General features: G+C 46.6%; 1 protein-coding gene and 1 long non-coding RNA gene across 3 annotated transcripts in view; one reads left to right on the top strand and one right to left on the bottom strand.

The window, feature by feature from the left end:
• The window catches only part of TMEM229B (transmembrane protein 229B), a 61,757-nt gene that overhangs the window by 43,742 nt on the left and 562 nt on the right, over positions 1–17,453 (bottom strand). For both annotated transcript variants that reach the window (XM_005877918.2, XM_005877919.2), the window contains exon 2: positions 15,267–15,389. The gene's annotated coding sequence lies outside the window, so the exon portion shown is untranslated. The remainder of the gene's footprint in view (positions 1–15,266; positions 15,390–17,453) is intronic.
• LOC106728115 lies at positions 7–1,945 on the top strand. The gene is made up of 2 exons (XR_001364374.1): positions 7–124; positions 1,770–1,945. It is a non-coding gene; the product is annotated as an uncharacterized LOC106728115 (long non-coding RNA).

Here is a 17,453-nt window from a genome sequence, read left to right on the forward strand (position 1 = left end):
AGCGCAGAGCTCCTTGGCCCTGCAGGCCCCCTGCCACACGTATTTGAGGTGTTGCAGGAACCCGGAGGAGAGGACTGCCTCCCAGCTCACAGGAGTTGTGGGGACTGCAAGCACAAAATCCCCGGTAGGTATCCTGCAGGCCCTCCTACCCGAAGGCCATGACCCACTGGGTGCCAACATTGCGTTCTGTGCAGTTCATCCATGGAAACAGCCCCATTTTCAAGGTGGAAAAACTGAGGTCTGTGGAAGTTAAGGAATTCACCTAAGGCACATTCTGAACTTCCAACGTCCACAGTGTGATTTACAGCAAAGATTAAACAAGATATTTCTGAGGTCAATCTAGATTCTTCTGTTGGAAGGTAGAAAATCCTGGATGTCAGCTGGAAAGCCTGGAGATTCTGGAATGTGGACGGTGGGGAATCCTGACAGAGGGCCCTGGCTTGAGACAGGCCCCTCTGATGGGTCCTAGGTGAGGTCCTAGGTCAGGTCCTGCAAAAAAGCTGAGCAGGGAGTGGGAATGCAACCCAACCCATGTCCCCACGCCAAGCCTGAGTCCTGGTACTGGGTGCTGCAGCCAAGAGAAAGGGACATTTTTTTAAACGTATAAGGCTTTGTGGGTGTCCTTTTGTAAATAAGCCATGCGGAGGGGTGCCCTTTTCCAATTCTCACACAAACCCTATGTGTGCCAAGGGCCTGCTCTGAGAGGTCTGACTGCCACTTCTCTCCTAGCTGTCTCCCCTTTTTATTGCGTGCCACAGTGACAAAGAGTTCTCAGAGGTCTAAGGCAGCATGGAGTCTTCTAAGAAAAGGAACTTGAGGTTCATCCAGCTGGTCTTACCCCACTCTGGGTGAGAAGCTGGGCTGCTTTCCTACTGTCTGAACCTAATCCAATCCTATGTCTTCCTCTAATTGCCTGATGGGGCCCTGGGTCTTCCACCAACCTCCTGTCCCTGGTCGGGATATTCAAAAGTGCACCCCAAACTAGAGATGAGCGATGCGGACAAGGAGTTCTAAGCCCATCCCATACATGCCCTGTTCTAGAGCCGGCTTAGTCATTCTTTCAATGGGGGCAGAAGGAATTACGTGGAGTTTCTCAAACCGATGTAGGAAGTACATAGCAGCCATGTGGTGTCAGTGTCAAGAGCTCTTGGCTTCCCTGAGTTAGTTCCTCCTCTGTAAAATGGAGACAGTATTGCCTGTTTCATAAGTATATTTTCACGACTCAATAACATAATGCATACGAGGTTCTCAGCACTGGCCTTTGGTAACAGAAATGTGTTTTCTGCTCGGATTACTCTGCAGGGAGAAGGAGAAAGGGTCAGGCTACAGGGAGGCAGGTGAGCTGTCCCTAGAACACTGTCAACGAGGCAGGAGACTGCCCTCTCTCTCGGGAAAACCTTGGCAAGAAGTGGCTTTAGTTAATCTGGCAGCAAAGCCCGCCTGCTGAAGAGGGACCTCCCTGCGGCCCCTGGCCTTGGAGGCCCAGTTCTCCGGCTCTGGTTCTCTCAGTCTGTGACTGGCAGCTGGCGTGGCTCCCTCCCAGACTCTGGGAGGCAGCATTGCATAGAGGAAAGCCTAATGGGCTGGAAAGGCAAAAGATCTGAATGCAGGGTGACTTATCCACGAGGCACAGGAGGTGCAATGCCTAGTAACTATCATATTGGAGGACCCATAAAATGCTTGACTTTCTTTTAAAATCCGAGATAAAAATTAAACTTTGAAGTCTAGGAAAATATTTCCATATATAATATTCGTATTTTCATCCTTAGGATAGAAGCCATAGCATGCATTAGCCAAGGTGCCAGTTACAGAATCAAAACGAAGGAAGAGTTAGGAGCTGAGGCAGAAGACTTGGCATCAGCCAGCCTCTACCTTGTCCAGCTCTCCCCTGGATGTAACGCCATGATCTTTCTTCATTCCTAAATTGGGAATCATTTCTTCCTAACAAAAATGTATGTAATGCCTTACAATTGACATATCTTCTCTCTTTGGGTAAGGTAGCTATTTTACCCCCATTTTATACATGAGGAAATCAAGATAGATTGTATGTTTTGGTCAAGGTAATACTAGTAAAGGCAAAATGCAGTTCAAACTCAAGTCTTCTGGCACCCCATCCACAGACCTTTCTAGAAAATTTCAAGTAAGAGCAAGGCAGAGCAGTCTGCTACAGAATCAGACCTAAAAATGCAGAGTGGTCCCCTGGCTTTTCACCCAGTGAAGGCTGAGACATGCATTCAGTCAGTGTTGTGTGAATGGGCGAGGAGGGTGACTCTGGGTGCAGGTAGACACAGTAATGGTGGATAGTGGTTCAAATACAGACTCAAGTTGGAGGGCCCTGGGACAAACTAAGCCCCAAAAGATGCCAGCCCTTCCTTTGCCTTCTTGTCTTGTCAAAGCAACCTGGATTTGATTCAGCCTCCACATCCTAGGCAGATAGCTTAAGGCAGTCTGTTTAACCTTTCTGAGCCTATGTCCTAATCTGAAAAATGGAAATAGCAATAATAACCAAGCCCAGGACCGTTGCAAGCATAAATGCAATGATGCATGTTAGGTAGTTAGCATGGTGCCAGGCACATGGACATGCTTAAAAGTCCCTGCCACAGGAGGCAGTTGATGATAGTTCCCTTCACCAAGCAGGGAAAAGGGTCTTTCAAATGTCCTCATCGTCTCCAAAGTGCCCTCAATGTGTTAGAATCTCAGCCATATTTTCTGAAAGACAAGAACGTTCCTACCCTTCTATAAAGTAAACCATTTGCGAAGGGGTTGCTCTTCTATAGGTAATTTTCTTGATGACTTTCTGTATTCTTGTGAGTGAGGATTGGTTCCCTGTGGGGTTGCCCTCTGACCGTAAGCCAGGAGAGATGTGGATCGTGAGGGTGATTTCCGTGGAGGGACTGGCCTGCAGCCAAATGGGGAAGAACCTGGTAGGGAGCATGGAAATAGGGGGCCAAGAGAGACTATGTATAGTCTGTCCCAGATGCTAGAAAAGAGAGAAGGGAGGTAGGAGCAGGGAGGCACTGGAGTCACAATCAGTCTTGAGTGTGAAATCATTTGCACCAGCTTTACAGGAGGATGAGCTGGTGAGAGAGAAGGGGGGGGGGGTCCCCGAGGGAAACCATGCTCTCTGACAAGCATACAGAAATCTTTCTGTTTCCCCTGAAAGTCATCAAGAAATTTACTAATGGCGGTCAAGAGTAACTCCTTTATGGATGGTTTGCCTTTTAAAAGGACAGAAAAGTTCTCTTTCAAAAACTAGGGACATGGTCTTGGTATTAAGAGTGGAAGTCAAGGTAATTTGCGGGAGTGGGAAAATGGAGGAGTATCTTTGTAAGAGTGCCCTTTTGTCATTTTTATTGAATTTATTGGGGTGACACTGGTTCACAAAGCAGGTTTCAGGTGCACAGTTCCACAACACATCATTGTGTGTTCACCACTCCAAGTCAAGTCTCCTTCCATCACCATTCATCCCCTCCATACTTTCCTCCACTCCCCGCTAGCCCCCCTCCCCCAGCAATCACCACTGTTGTCCGTGTCCATGAGTTTTTTCTCTTTTTTTTTTCTTTCTCGCTCAACCCCTCCACCACCACTTCATCCAGCCCGGTACTCCACCCTGACAGCTGTCAGCCTGCTCTCTTCCTAGGAATCTGTCTCTGTGTTGCTTGTTAGTTCATTTTGTTCATTAGATTTCACATAGGAGTGAAATCATATGGTACTTGTCTTTCTCTGACTGGCTTATTTCACTTAGTATAATGCTCTCCAGGTCCGCCCATGCTGTAACAGAGGGTAATATTTCCTTCTTATTTATGGCTGAGCAGTATTTCACTGTATAAATGTACCATAGTTGTTGTTTTATGTATCCACTCATCTACTGGTGGACACTTGGTAATAGCCCCTTCTTGAAATAGGAAGGAAAGAGGCTAAGGAGTGTGAACTAGTATCATTTAGAATTCTTTGATTGCAAGCAACAGAAGCCAGCTTTAGCTATCTTAAGTCTGAAAGGAATTTATTGGAAGGATATGATCAAGTGGCTCATGGATCTCAAGAGAATGCTGGCAAAATACACTTGAAAAAGCTAGGACCTGGACAGCTTTGGGAGCCCAGATAACAGGAAGTATTTGAAAGTCTCCTCAGGGCTCTTCTGCCAGAACAACTTCAATCTTTTTATCACTTCTGCTCAAGTGTGAAAGAGTCAAATTTGCCTTAGTTGAGCCATGCAGCCACCAGGAAGCTCTGAAAAGTCCCGGGACAGGCAAGCATGGATGGCTGAATAAAATCACTGCTTGTTCTGGGGTTGGTCTGGCACTGGAGACGGGCAGGCCAGGAATGAGTGAACTGTGAGAAGGGAAGCAAGTGCAAAAGGTTGTTAAGGATGTCCTTGAATGTTCATAAATTGCCTCTGGGGGTTTGAAGGGGCACTAGTGGAGGGAGGAAAGAGGAACTAGACCTGGGAGAAATGGTCAAGTTGACTAAAGCTTTATCAGGAAGGTTTGCTGTCCATCTGTCCGTGTGGGAAAGGGGTATGTACTTGCACAGAGCTCTCAGAGAATGTGTGTTCCTGCCTTGGGGATATTTAAAGTCATGTCCTCCCTCTTTTTGTAGTCATCAAAAGAAAATACAGTGGACAGGACTATGCAGTATTCATGAACACCTTGAGCCTGAAAATGAAGACCTCGCCATTCTGTGATCATGTGAATTCATCCATAAAGCATTAAGACACTAATGTGTGTGCACTAAGACAGCCCTGAAAATTAATGCAGTGAGGGTGGGGGAGGCCAATGCCAAAAGAAATTAAAGTGAAAATATGAACATACCTAGAAACGACACTACTCCTTACTTCTAAGTGTGGGTTTGACTGTGAAGGTTGTAAATTTTTTTTGTGGGGGGGGGGGATAGAATTGATTATGAAACTTGGGAATCATGGGGAGAGCCACCCCCACTCCCCAGCTGCTCTCATTTCCAACTCAGCAGTCAGCCCAAGTGCTGGGCAAATTTGAAAGAATTTCTGCCCTAGAGATTAGAAACCAAACTCCAGGCTGGACACCTCCCCTGCATGCCTCCCTTTGCCAGGATACAAGGAGCTTAGTCGTCTGAGGAGGGACAAAGGGGTATTGTTGAGGGGAGCCTGGTTATGAGAAGGCTTTGCAACTAATAGCTTTCATGCTGCTATCTAAGCCATTCTGCCCGGGGGGGGGGGGGGGGGGGGGGGGGCACTGCGTGCCTGTCCCAACTCCACTATATCAGCTCAAAGAGAAATTTCAGCCAGACGCAGTGATTGCAGAAGGCTATCCGGGGATTTGGCAACATTAGTAGGTTAAGACTTTCTATCACGACATCTCATCCAAGTCTCAATGCCTGGCCCCATTGGGTCCTGGGATGGGTTCGAGTGGAATAATCTTTCTTTTTGTAAATCTGAGTCAAAAGGTTTCTCCCACAGGAGCTGGCTGAGAAGCAGCCCAACTTGGAGTTGGGGGTAGGCGTGTAGGTTGCATCACCGAGGGAAGGATAAAACCTGTTTCAATTCTTTTCACCCTCCTCTTCTAGGCCGTTCTAGGAGAACTCTGCCACCTTCAGGAAAGGCTGCAGAAGCCTGACGGGTTAATGATCCCAGAGACTCTATCTTGTCTGGGGAATTAGTTCGCTCGAGTTGCCCTGTTAGTCTCAGACGCTAATTGATTAATAAGTATGTATTTAGTGTCTTCTCTTCCCTAGTGCTGCGCCATTGCAAAGAACTTGCTATTCAACTCAGCAACCATTAATGTGTCATGTGCTGCACTAAGGATTAGGGTCAGACAGGTAAGAAGATTGAGAACTGCCATATGGAGACGGGAACAATACACAATGGTCTTACCCCACACGCCCAGTGACGGCTTCCAATTCTGCACCTCCCCTGCCGCGGAAGGTGTGTGATTGCTTGTGATCTATGATGGGGCTATTTCTATGTCTGGCTTTACATCGACCACACTCTATTTGTAAAGTAAACTTGCAGGCTTTGGCTCAAAATTGACCAGTATTTACAAATTTACACACCTCTTTCTGTCCAAAGAATCTTTGCCCCTCTTTCTTTGCTTAGGTCAAAGTTTGCTTCCTCTTATGTCCTTCAGCAAGACACAGACCTTGGAAGGGGGCAATGCCATCTTTGGTGGATTTTTCCAAATGTGTGGGCAGTCATGTCAGGCACATAGGACTGTAACCTCCCAGGGAATACAGTAGATGGGTCTAGGGACAGGAAGGGCAGAATGGTGGGGTTTCTACTAACACGGAAGAAGGACACGGAAGTGCTCAGTGCTCTGCTCTGGAGCTGCGTGTCTGTGCTTAGATGCATAGCCTATGAAGGAAGCCGGTGGCTCAGGGCCTCGTCTCCACCCAGTAAGTGTCCTTATGGGCGTTTGTGTGATGGAGATAAATACTATAGCATATCCTTGAGCTTTTACTATTTAAATCCCAGATGGTGTTCTAGGAAGACACAGGGCCCAGTGGGTCCCACTCCCTGTCCTAACTGCCGCTTGCCCACTGAATAGAGCTGAATGATGCTCCAGACACTAAGAATGTCAAAGGAAGGGTCAGGAGGTCTCCGGGGCTGCAGTGATGGAGTGTGGAGGGCGTGGGAGGGCGCCGGAGAATGAGAAGGGGTACAGGGAAGGAAGACGGGCTCCAGACCTTCTCCTTGAACTCACTTACTGCACTGCTCCCTCTCAGAACCTCACAAAGTCAGGCCTCTGGACTACACCCAACCAACTTCACGTTCCTTCTTTCCTCAAAAGGAGAACATGGCTGAAAACGGCATTTCCCTTGAAGGATGTAAAATGGGTTTGGATTAGAACTAGGCCCAACTTAACTCTGTTTCCAGACTTGTGTCTGCTCCTTCAAGACCTGGACAACTGCCAGACCACAGAACATGGTGTATAATAGGAATCCAGTAACGCTGTTGTGGTCAGAGCTTAATTGCTCTGAAGAGGTGACAGAGATCCAGCAATGTGAGTCCCTCTGATCAGAACACTGGTCCCCCACTCCCCCAGGTCTCCACTGGCCATATCCCTCCCCAAGATTTTAACCAGTTAGAGGCAGTTACTCCGAGGGAATGGCATTAAACGTAAGGGACAGAAAGTTCTGAGGGCAAATTCTGACTCTTTGACGGGCAGATTGTGGCTTCATTGAGTTATTTCCCAACTTCCCTGAATCTCAGTTTTCTACTTTACTGGTGAGATCAATACTTTCAAAACATTTTAATAGCTTTCTTAGAAAAATGATTCATACTCCTTATAAAACATTTATATAATATAGAAAAGAACAAAGCAGAAACTAAAAACACTCAACCAAATTTCTATACCCAAAGATAATTGCTGTTAATGTTTGAAAAAAAATACTCTACCCATATTTATATAAACTATATATATAGTTATGTATATACATATATACAATTTTACATAAAATAAGGCATGTTATACATACTTTTCTAGAAATTGTTTCCCTTGAAATTAACTAATGAATATCTTCCCATGTCACTAAATATAATTCTTCAACATAAATTTTAATGGCTGCAAAGTATTCTATTTTCTAGACGAATCATTATAATTTACTTAGTAGGATGAAATAGATGGATATTTAGGTTGTGTCTTTTTCTCTATTTTGTTATTATTGCTGCTAATAAATATTGGGGAAAATATAGTCCTGTCAACCATCCTTCTGCTAACACAAACTGTGAGAAATATTGAATGATGTAGCTCAAGAAAGGACACAAGAATCATAAAACCATGTCAGTGAAAGCAGGGATTTAAAGTGGAGAGCCCTAGCTGGTTTGGCTCAGTGGATCGGCCTATGGACTGAAGGGTCCCAGGTTTGATTACGGTCAGGGACACATGCCTGGGTTGCGGGTTTGATCCCTAGTAGGGGGTGTGCAGGAGGCAGCCTATTGATGAATCTCTCTCATCATTCATGCTTCTATCTCTCTCTCCCTCTCCCTTCCTCTCTGAAATCAATAAAAATATATTAAATAATAATAATAAAATTAAGTGGAGGGCAAGGTCTTAGAAAAATTTTAGTGATCCTCACCTCTATAAATGACTCCCCATCTCAGGACCATGACGGCATCCGCACAGTACTATCTCACTGGCTTTGAGTGGTGAGTGTATTTAGAGAAATTTCTTACTCTGAATATTCTAGTGGATTTATTTCAACACTAATATTTTGTTTAAAAACAAACAAACAACCTCTTCCCAAGAGTATGTTTTGTTCCAGAGAACCTGGGTCTACATAGGAATGATCCTAATGCCCCGCAGGGAAATTCCTGCTTTCAGGATCAGACCATTCTAGAAGACAACAGGGAGTTTCCCCAATGGCCACTGGGACAGTGTGTAGTGTAAGGAAAGAGCCTACCATGTGTCACCCCCAGAGCAATGCCTGTCAGTTTCCTACCCCAGGAAGCTACGCTCTGCTCCATCCCCGGCCTCCCTTCGTACCAGGCCTGTCTGTGGGCACTACCTGGTTCCTTTAGGTGGGCTCCATTCCGTAAAGGGAAAAGGGCTAGTAGTCCCTCCCCTGGATGTGGCTCACAAAATTCAGAAGTTGGATATGCGGAAATTCCTTTCTGGAAAGGTACACTGTGCACACCACTTCTCTGTACACTCCACGGCTCACTCGCACATGAACAAAGCTCCCAGTATGTGGATGCCCTCACTATCCCACCTGAGCAGTTTGGTTCCAGCTCTATGTCCTATCACTTAACCTGTGGCAGAGCAAAGGTGATCCTTAATCCACAGCTTGGACTTTGCCCAGAAGAGATTCTTCCAGTCCCTTGCCCTCGTGGCATGACTGGGTGACATGGAATAAGTGCCCAGCTGGTGGTGTGCATTGCTGGAGCCAGGCATCCAGACCTGGGAAGGGGGAGGATGTTCTTTCCATCTTCCTTACTTCACCCCAGTCTTAATACCGTGAAATTTCCCAATCCCCTTTCCTGAAATTATGCAAAATTGAACAGGAACAAAGTATGCAGAGTTTCAAGTCTCCACTTTAGGCAGAGATTAAAGGCCCATTAACCATCTTCTGAGGTGACTAAAGCATGCTGTGGTCAGATCAGAAGGGAACGGATCTGGCCCTAGGTGTGGATGGGAGTAGAAATGCTGGGGCTCAGGGCCCTTTAAGAAAACAAGCCATCCTAGGTGTCAGATTGGGGGGGCGGGGGGGGGTGTACTAGACTTACCAGGGAGATCACTTAATATAAATGTCTAATCCAGTGGTTCTCAGCCTGTGGGTCGAGACCCCTTTGGGGGTCAAACGACCCTTTCACAGGGGTCGCCTAAGACCATCGGAAAACACATATAAAATTACATATTGTTTTTGTGATTAATCACTATGCTTTAATTATGTTCAATTTGTAACAATGAAATTGGGGGTCACTACAACATGAGGAACTATATTAAATGGTCGCAGAATTAGGAAGGTTGAGAACCACTGGACTCTAATCACTGTGTTGTATGCCTGAAACTCATAATATTGTGTGCCAACTGTAATTGAAAAAATTTTTCAAAGAAAAGCCACCCTGACCACTAGATGGCGCTGAGAGATAGCTTGCTATGTCCCAGCAGGTCAATGGTCACGACCAGGACTTTGATAGGGAAGACAGCTTATGTCGTCTGCACCAACCCCCTTTCACAAAAAGGATCTAGCAAAGAGAGCTTCCAATAGGCTATGAGCCCTGACACTTCCAGTAAAAAGCCTTGAACCTGAGCATGATGATCAGAAGCACAAGACGAAGGCCTCATTGGTCAAAGGAGCTAACAGACCTATTGGCTTCACACCAAGCCACTGAGGAAAAGAAGGGGAAGAGCTGCAATGGCTATGTCTTCTGCATCTATTCATGCATTTCCTGTCTTCCCTTCCCTGTGAATCCTGGAGTGCGTGTTGGCTCACTCTTGTAGCAACCACTCAGCCTGGAAGGCACCCTGTGGAGGAAGGCGTGCATCCCTGAAGCAGAGGAAACACTCCCAAGCCCTACGTGCAGGTCCCCACCCCAGACAGTAGGCCGCTTCCTGTCAGGTGAAGCAGCTGCTTCCAGGAGGGGAGGCAGAGAGGCCCTCCAAGGTCCGGTTCGCCCTGGAGTGAGCCACCGACTCCCACACTCTCCCTCCCCTCCATCCTGGCCCACAGTGGACACTTCCCAAACATGTATTAAATGTACGAAAGCAGAACCCTGGCTCACCAGCCCTCTCACACCGCTCGACTCTGGGACAAGCTGGTGGGAAACTCAGGCAGAATTGAGTGTGGGGGTAAAGTAGGGGTGGGAGGAAGACTTTTCTTTCTCTCAGCTTAGGTTTGTCGTCAGCGGAAGAGATAATAATGGCCGGCCTCTACTGAGTACTAACTAAATGCCAGTACTGAGCTACGTGCCAGAGCTGGGATTTGAACTCTACAAGCAGGACCCCAGGGGCCAAACACGGTCACCTTGAGAATTCAAGTGTCTGGAACCGCTACACACATGACACAGAAAAGGAGCCGAGGTGCCAAAACCAGCTCCCTGGTTGGCCTGAGTTTCCTTGGCTTCTCAGAACCTGGAATCTCTTCCCACACGGACTCTCCCAGCTGCTTTAGAACCAGCCTGCTACTTGGATCTGGGCCCTGCCCAGCCCTCCTGTGAGCAGCCATTGTTTATGATGGAGATAAGACAGCTGGTTGAAAACCATGATGCTGTAATTTGTAAAATGATCTAGAATCCCAGTCAGAAGGCTGGATTTACCCAGTCCTCATTCCCTGAGTTCCATCAGCTCCCAATTCTCCCTCCCTACCATCTCCTCTGGCCCCTTTTCACCTCCCCCTACTGAGCCCCCCTCCTCCTGGCTCTCTCCTGCTTGGGGAGCCCACAGCTGCACTGGACAGATCATTTTACACTGATATATGTTGCAATTACATCAGTTCTACCCTGTGTTCCTCCACTGTTGTTGCTCTCTGAGAAGATCACGGAGTGTTAGAGATGATGTATGACAAACCAGTCACTGCCAGGCACCCTACTGGTCCTAAAGACCATGAAAATACAGGCCCCTGGGCCTGCTGATCCCAATGCCCGGGATATGAATCCATATTCTAATCAGTGCCCCCAGGATTTTATGACATGAGGTTAGATGAAGAATCACTGCCTACCTTCTCATTGGAGTCCTTCTCCACCAGACCTTCCTTCCACCCATGCCTCTTTTGTTAGTTTCCAAGCCCCTAGTTTTTGGGCATCTTGCTAGTTCTTTACCCCTTTAATACTTTCATTTAATAACACTTACTAGGTGCCTCTAATATGCCAACCACTAGGGCAGACCCTTTATCTCCACCTTTAAACCACCCTGCAAGGAAAGAATTCGGTTTCCTGCTTTACACATGAAGAAACCGCCTCCCCTCCTACTCCCCCACCCCGCCATCATCCACCTGGCTCTCTGGCTCCAGAGCCCACAGCTGCCCGGAACAGATCATTTGCAGTGATATGTGTGGTCATTACATCTGTTCTTCCCCATGATCCCTGCTGGGAACAGCCAGGATTCAACGGCAGGCATGCCTGGTTTGGAAGCCTGTGCCCTGAGTTTATTGGTCACACTGTTTCTTCACACAGTGTCTGGGAAATAGTAAATATTTGTTAATGAGCAACTGAAGGAATAAGTGAAAGAAGAGTCCATGCTCAAAGTTAGGACATCTCTCCCTCCCCCAACATACACACTCACAGAATTCTGCCTCTGGGCCACCTCGTGTTCTTCCTACCCTGTACCCTACACTTTGCATGTCTGACCCCTGCCCTCCCAGTCCCACTTGGATGACGACTCTGAGCCTCTCTGAGTGGTTGCCCTGGCTGCTTGCAGAGAATCAGCAGAACTAGCCTCCTGACTTCTCTGAAACCCAAGAGCTCCCAGCTTTGCCCCTAGCTCTGGGCAGAGGGCTGGACCAGGACTGACCAGGGCTCCTGGAAATCTAGGGCCCCTCCCCCTTCTCCTCTTTCCTTTCCTTCTTTCCCTTTACTCTCTTTCCAACAGCAACAGAACCAGGCCCTGAAGACAGCAGAATGGTTGCTTAATTTAGGAGGGCCTCGGTGAGTCAGGAGGGGTCTCTTTGGAGCCCAGAGCCCAGTTCAGAGAAAACAAATGGGGTGGGGAAGTGGGGTCTCTGGGGAAAATGGATTGTCAAACAAACGTTTCACCAGTTCTCCTAGTTCTTTTTATCTCTCAGGCCATCTTGCTTATCTATGGCAATCTCATAACAAAGAGAATGCCCTGGGAACAGATACCACCTCTGACGCAGTAGAGCAGAGATCTGGAAACCTAGTAGAGAAGCTGGTAAACATTAATCCTCCAGCAAATATTTGTTCAAGGAGTAACAAAAGCTACGCTTTATACAGAACTTGCTACTGTACCAGACATTATTGCCGGAAGCCAGTCCACCCTTGCTGCTTGACACAGTCACTGCAGGGAAGAAACATCTGCACAGCTTATGTTTCAAGGGACCTGGCGTATATGGCATATGTTTGCTCCCCCTCTTAGCGCTATGTGTTTTAAACATGACCACCTCCCCGAGAAAGGTTGTTTCCCCAGGTGAGGATTTTTCCCTGGAGTTAGGGATTAACAGGACTAAGGAAGGGAATCAGTAAAACCCCTTAACTAAGTGCCAGGCGGGTAGTTAATCACTTTAACTACAAACAACCTTGGAATGGAGATAACAAACGCCCTAACCTTTGGAATGGAATGGATAGGATTAAAATCAACTGGTATAAATACAGATGTAACAGGACAAAAAAAAAAGAACTTCACTATGATGATCAACTGAATGCTGCCTCCGTGTCATTCCTTCTTCGCCGACTCCATGATGGGAACCCCTGTACCTGCTGGGGCTGGACCCCAGCACTTTATATTATCTCACTGAATCCTTTCAACAACCCTAACAGTTAAGAATTATTGTGACCATTTTACAAATGAGAAATGAACGTAGAAAGCATTTATGCAAGCCCGCCCCCCGCCCTAGGATTACATCAGCACAGAAATGGTAAAGCTGTAAAGCTGGGATTGAACTGAGGTCTGGTCAGTTTCAAGGTCCCCATTCTTTCCCACAGTGCTGCCTAGGGAACCAGGCACAGATTCTGTAGAAATGTATTCATTCTAAACCATGTGGTGTGTGTATATACCCCGACTCTCCTCGCAGCCCTAGAGTGGTTAGTTAGCGTCTGAAGCACTCTAATCAGGCATCCACACACGAGAGGGTGGTTACATAAACACTTCAACCGTCATCCAACTCTACACAGCGGGCTGAATGTGCTTGAGGGATGCTAGAAACAATCCTCTGTTGGTGAAGTAAGTGCTTTTCAAAACATGGAGATAGCCAGAAAGATGATTTGGGCCAGTGGTCGGCAAACTCATTAGTTAACAGAGCCAAATATCAACAGTACAACGATTGAAATTTCTTTTGAGAGCCACATTTTTTAAACTTAAACTATATAGGTAGGTATATTGTTATTAACTTAATTAGGGCACTCCTAAGGCTTAGGAAGAGCCACACTCAAGGGGCCAAAGAGCCGCATGTGGCTCGTGAGCTGCAGTTTGCCGACCATGGACTTGGGCCCTCGCACGAAGGATTTGCACAAAGCAGACAGGCCAGCTCCCTTGAAGACTGATGGCTTTTTGTGCCCGCCTGCTAATACATGTTTGTATATTTGCCAGATTTTGGCCTCGGCCATTTTTAATATCCCACCTGTAGGAAGGGACAAATGGCCTCCACTCACCTCTCATCTCTAGTGACTGCAAATATATGAACCTGACTTTCGGGTTCCATCAATCCCAGGTCGGGGCATGTACGAGAAGCAACTAATCAATGTTTTTCTCTCACATCCATGTTTCTCTCTCTTCTCTCTCTAAAATCCGTAACATCAGCCCTAGCTGGTTTGGCTCAGTGGACAGAGTGTCGGCCTGTGGACTGAAGGGTCCCAGGTTCAATTCCGGTCAAAGGCACATGCCCAGGTTTCGGGCTCAATCCCCAGTAGGGGGCATACAGGAGGTAAATAATCAATGATTCTCACACATCATTGATGTTTCTATCTCTCTCTCCCTCCCCCTTCCTCTCTGAAATCAGTAAAAATATATTAAAAGGAAAAAAATGTTTCATTCTCTAGCCAATAAAAGGATTTTTTAAAAATCCTATTCTTGGGTGAGGACTAAAAAAGGAAAAGAACTAGACGATTGCCAAAGGGCCACATTGGCCCAGACCTGTTCACAATGAGGGCCCATCCAGGCCTCATCCTCCCCTCAGAAGAGAGAAGGAGGCCCTCAGTTTTAGTGACCCAGTGACCCCTGGACTCTGGGCACATGGTGGCTTTCTTCCTCTCTCTCTGCTGTAGGGCCACTTATAAGAAGCTACCACCAAGCGGAACGAGCTGTAGGTGTGGTGGGTACCATTTCTCCAAGGATCCCAGCAGGCTCCCAGGCCCCCGGCTCCCCCAGCCCTTCCTGCTCTCCTCCCTCTCCCACTACAGCACCAGCCCAAGATGGGGCCCAAGATGGCTTTTTCTTTACTTCAGTTTTACAAAGTCCCCCTCAGCTGTGGTAACTCTTTCATAATCCTGCCTTTTTCTCCTGCTCTCAAATTCTCTGACCTGAAGGTAGCTAGGCTGAAGAAATCATTTCTCCCGTTACAACAGGACATATTGAGCCAGGAAGCAAGGAGATGGTTCATCCAAGCTTAGAGTTGGGCACTGAGGGGCGCACTTGGGACAACTTAAAAGTCAGCTACCATAACTGAGGGGGGGGGGGGGGGGGGGAGAAGAGATGGACATAGGTGTCAGCTGATATCATTGTCTGGATTTGGCCAGAGGCCACAATTTGACCCTCAGCCTCAGTTCCAGGAAGGGCCATATAGGAAGTGCCATAGGACAGAGAGATCACAGGAAAAAGACACTGACTCAGTCATCTCAACCCTTAATCTCAGGTTTAAGTTGGATACACCAGGCTAGAGGCCAGAGGGATTCATTCCTGAGGTGAGGTGGGGTGGGGTGGGGTGGTTCAGGGTGATATGGGAGCCAGGTCTCATTGGCATCACAACAGCTGCCTCTGCTGATTGGGGGCCAGTGGGGTTGTAGAGAGGACACCAGAAACCCAACCAGAGTTGCAAGAGGTGGGGGAGTTGCTGGCGGCCAGCACAGGGTGGTGGGGTCAGGCAGAGGAGTCAACATCAGCAAGGGTGGCTGGTGGGACAATCCTGGTTATTAGATGGGAAACTGCTCTGCCTGTAAGCAGCCCTCATGCCTGGTTATTGCTTACCTGCAACCCCCAAAGAATGCCAGCGTCTTGGGCTGTGGGAGTCACTCTCTCGCTGGAGCAGAGGCGGGGACGAACCCATTTTCTTCTACCCATCCATTCACTCTGGTGAGTATTAGGTGGGAACTAATAAAAATAAATAGAAGAGCTATAAAACTCAGCTATAAAGAACATTATTGGGACAACTGGGGAAATTAGAATATGTCCTGCATCGAACATGATAGTATTGCATCAGTGTTAAATATTCTAAGTGTGATATTAGGGTGTTCACCCTTGTTCTTAGAAAGGTACATGCTAAATATTCAGGAGTAAACGGTCGAAAAATTGTGTAAAAAAGAGGGATAAAAAAGTTGTATGAAAAAAGGAGATAAAGTTGTGTACAACTATCAAATGGGTGAGAGACAGAGAGGAAAAGAGAGAGAGAGAGAAAGTGGTAATAAGTTAATAGTTGGTAAATCTAGGTGAAGAGTATATGGGTAATTTTTTGGTAACTTCTGTAAGTTTGAAATTTTCAAAACAAAAAGTTGGGAGGAAAGTTTGAGGGAAAAAGAATAGCTATCACTTATTGAACAATAATTGGATCCCAAAATTTATGTAACTCTTTTATCTGATTTAATTCAGAGAGAGACATTACCATTCTCATATTAAAGGTAAGGAACCTGGGTCCCAAAGCGGCTAAGGACCTTGCCCGAGTTTACAGAGCTGGGACTGGAACAGACCCCAAAGCAGGGGTTATCACACAAAGGAGTGTGCTTAGGGGAACTAACCTCTAACACTTTCTTGAGCCTTTCTGTGTGTTAGCAACGTTCTAAAATTATCTGTGCACATCAACTCATTTAATGTTCACAAAGCTATGTTCTTTGTGAAAAATCACTTCCCTGGGGGGAGGGGTGGTGGTGGCGGGGAATGAAGGCCAATCCACACATTGATAGAAGTACAGGTTGGTGCAGTCTCTTTTGAGGGTAATTTGGCAGCATCTGTTGGAATTTAAAATTCCCATTGTGTTTAGAGCCAGTAATTCCACTTCTAAGTATTAAACCATAGTCATATATGGGGACCAAGAAGTATGTACAAAGACAGTCATTGCAGCAAGATATATGATAACCAGAGATTGAAAACATCATAAATATCCATCATTAAAAATATTCGGAGACCATTAAAAATAAGGCATCTTTAATTGTGCTGATATGTCACACTCAGAGTCAACAATGGTAATGTCAAAGAAAAAAAAGCAAGGGATATTTCCTTAGTGTTGAAAGGATATGAATACATATGCATCTATGAATACATGAATACTTTTGCATGCATGAATATCTTGAAAGTATACACTCAAAAACTTATGACAGCCCTGGCCGGTGTAGTTCAGTGATTAGAGTCAACCTGCATACCAAAGGGTCTCAGGTTCAGTTCTGGTCAAGGGCTCGAGCCTGGGTTGTTGCAGGTTCCATCCCTACCCCAGATGCAACCAATGTGTCTCTCTCACATCAGTTTTTTTCTCTCCCTCTCTCTTTCCCTCTCCTCCCACTCTTTCTAAAGATCAATGGAAAAAATATCCTCGGGTGAAGATTAATAAAAAAAGATACCAAATTTACAACAGTAGTTGTGTTTGGGGAGGAAGGGACAGGGTGGAAGACTTTTCATTGTTAGCCCTTCTGCATTATTTGAAATTTATACTATGTACATGGTTACCAATTCAAAGTGAATGAACGTATAAATGAATGGATCTCCCTTACAAACTGCAGACGACTTGCTTTTGGGCTTCCTTAGGCAATTTCCAGAGTGTTGAAGGGGACAGGAGAGGCCAGCGTCCCAGACTGGAGCTGACCTATATCCCAATCTCCAGGAGCTGTGAATCTATTTGCAGGTTCTGCCCCAGGGGTCCAATTGGCCCAGTTGAACTTTCACCCTTGGTCACCTGAACTACTGGACCATCTTTTCATAATGTCTGGGCTCTCAAAACTGTGCGTGAGAATCACCTGGGGAACTTGTTAGCTGGGCAATTTCCCAGCTCACCTCCAGAGGTTCAGATTCACACCTGGGGTGGAGCCAGGCGATCCTTCACCACCACCTGGACTGAGTCTTCTTAAAGCCCCTTTGGAGAATCCGGTCCTGGTGGTGTTTGCCTCTGTTCATTCCTTTGGGGAGGAAAGCTTTTACCCCATTCCCACCTACCCTGAAATTGAGTGATCC

This window comes from Myotis brandtii, unplaced genomic scaffold (assembly GCF_000412655.1).
Source record: "Myotis brandtii unplaced genomic scaffold, ASM41265v1 scaffold536, whole genome shotgun sequence".
NCBI lineage: Eukaryota > Metazoa > Chordata > Mammalia > Chiroptera > Vespertilionidae > Myotis > Myotis brandtii.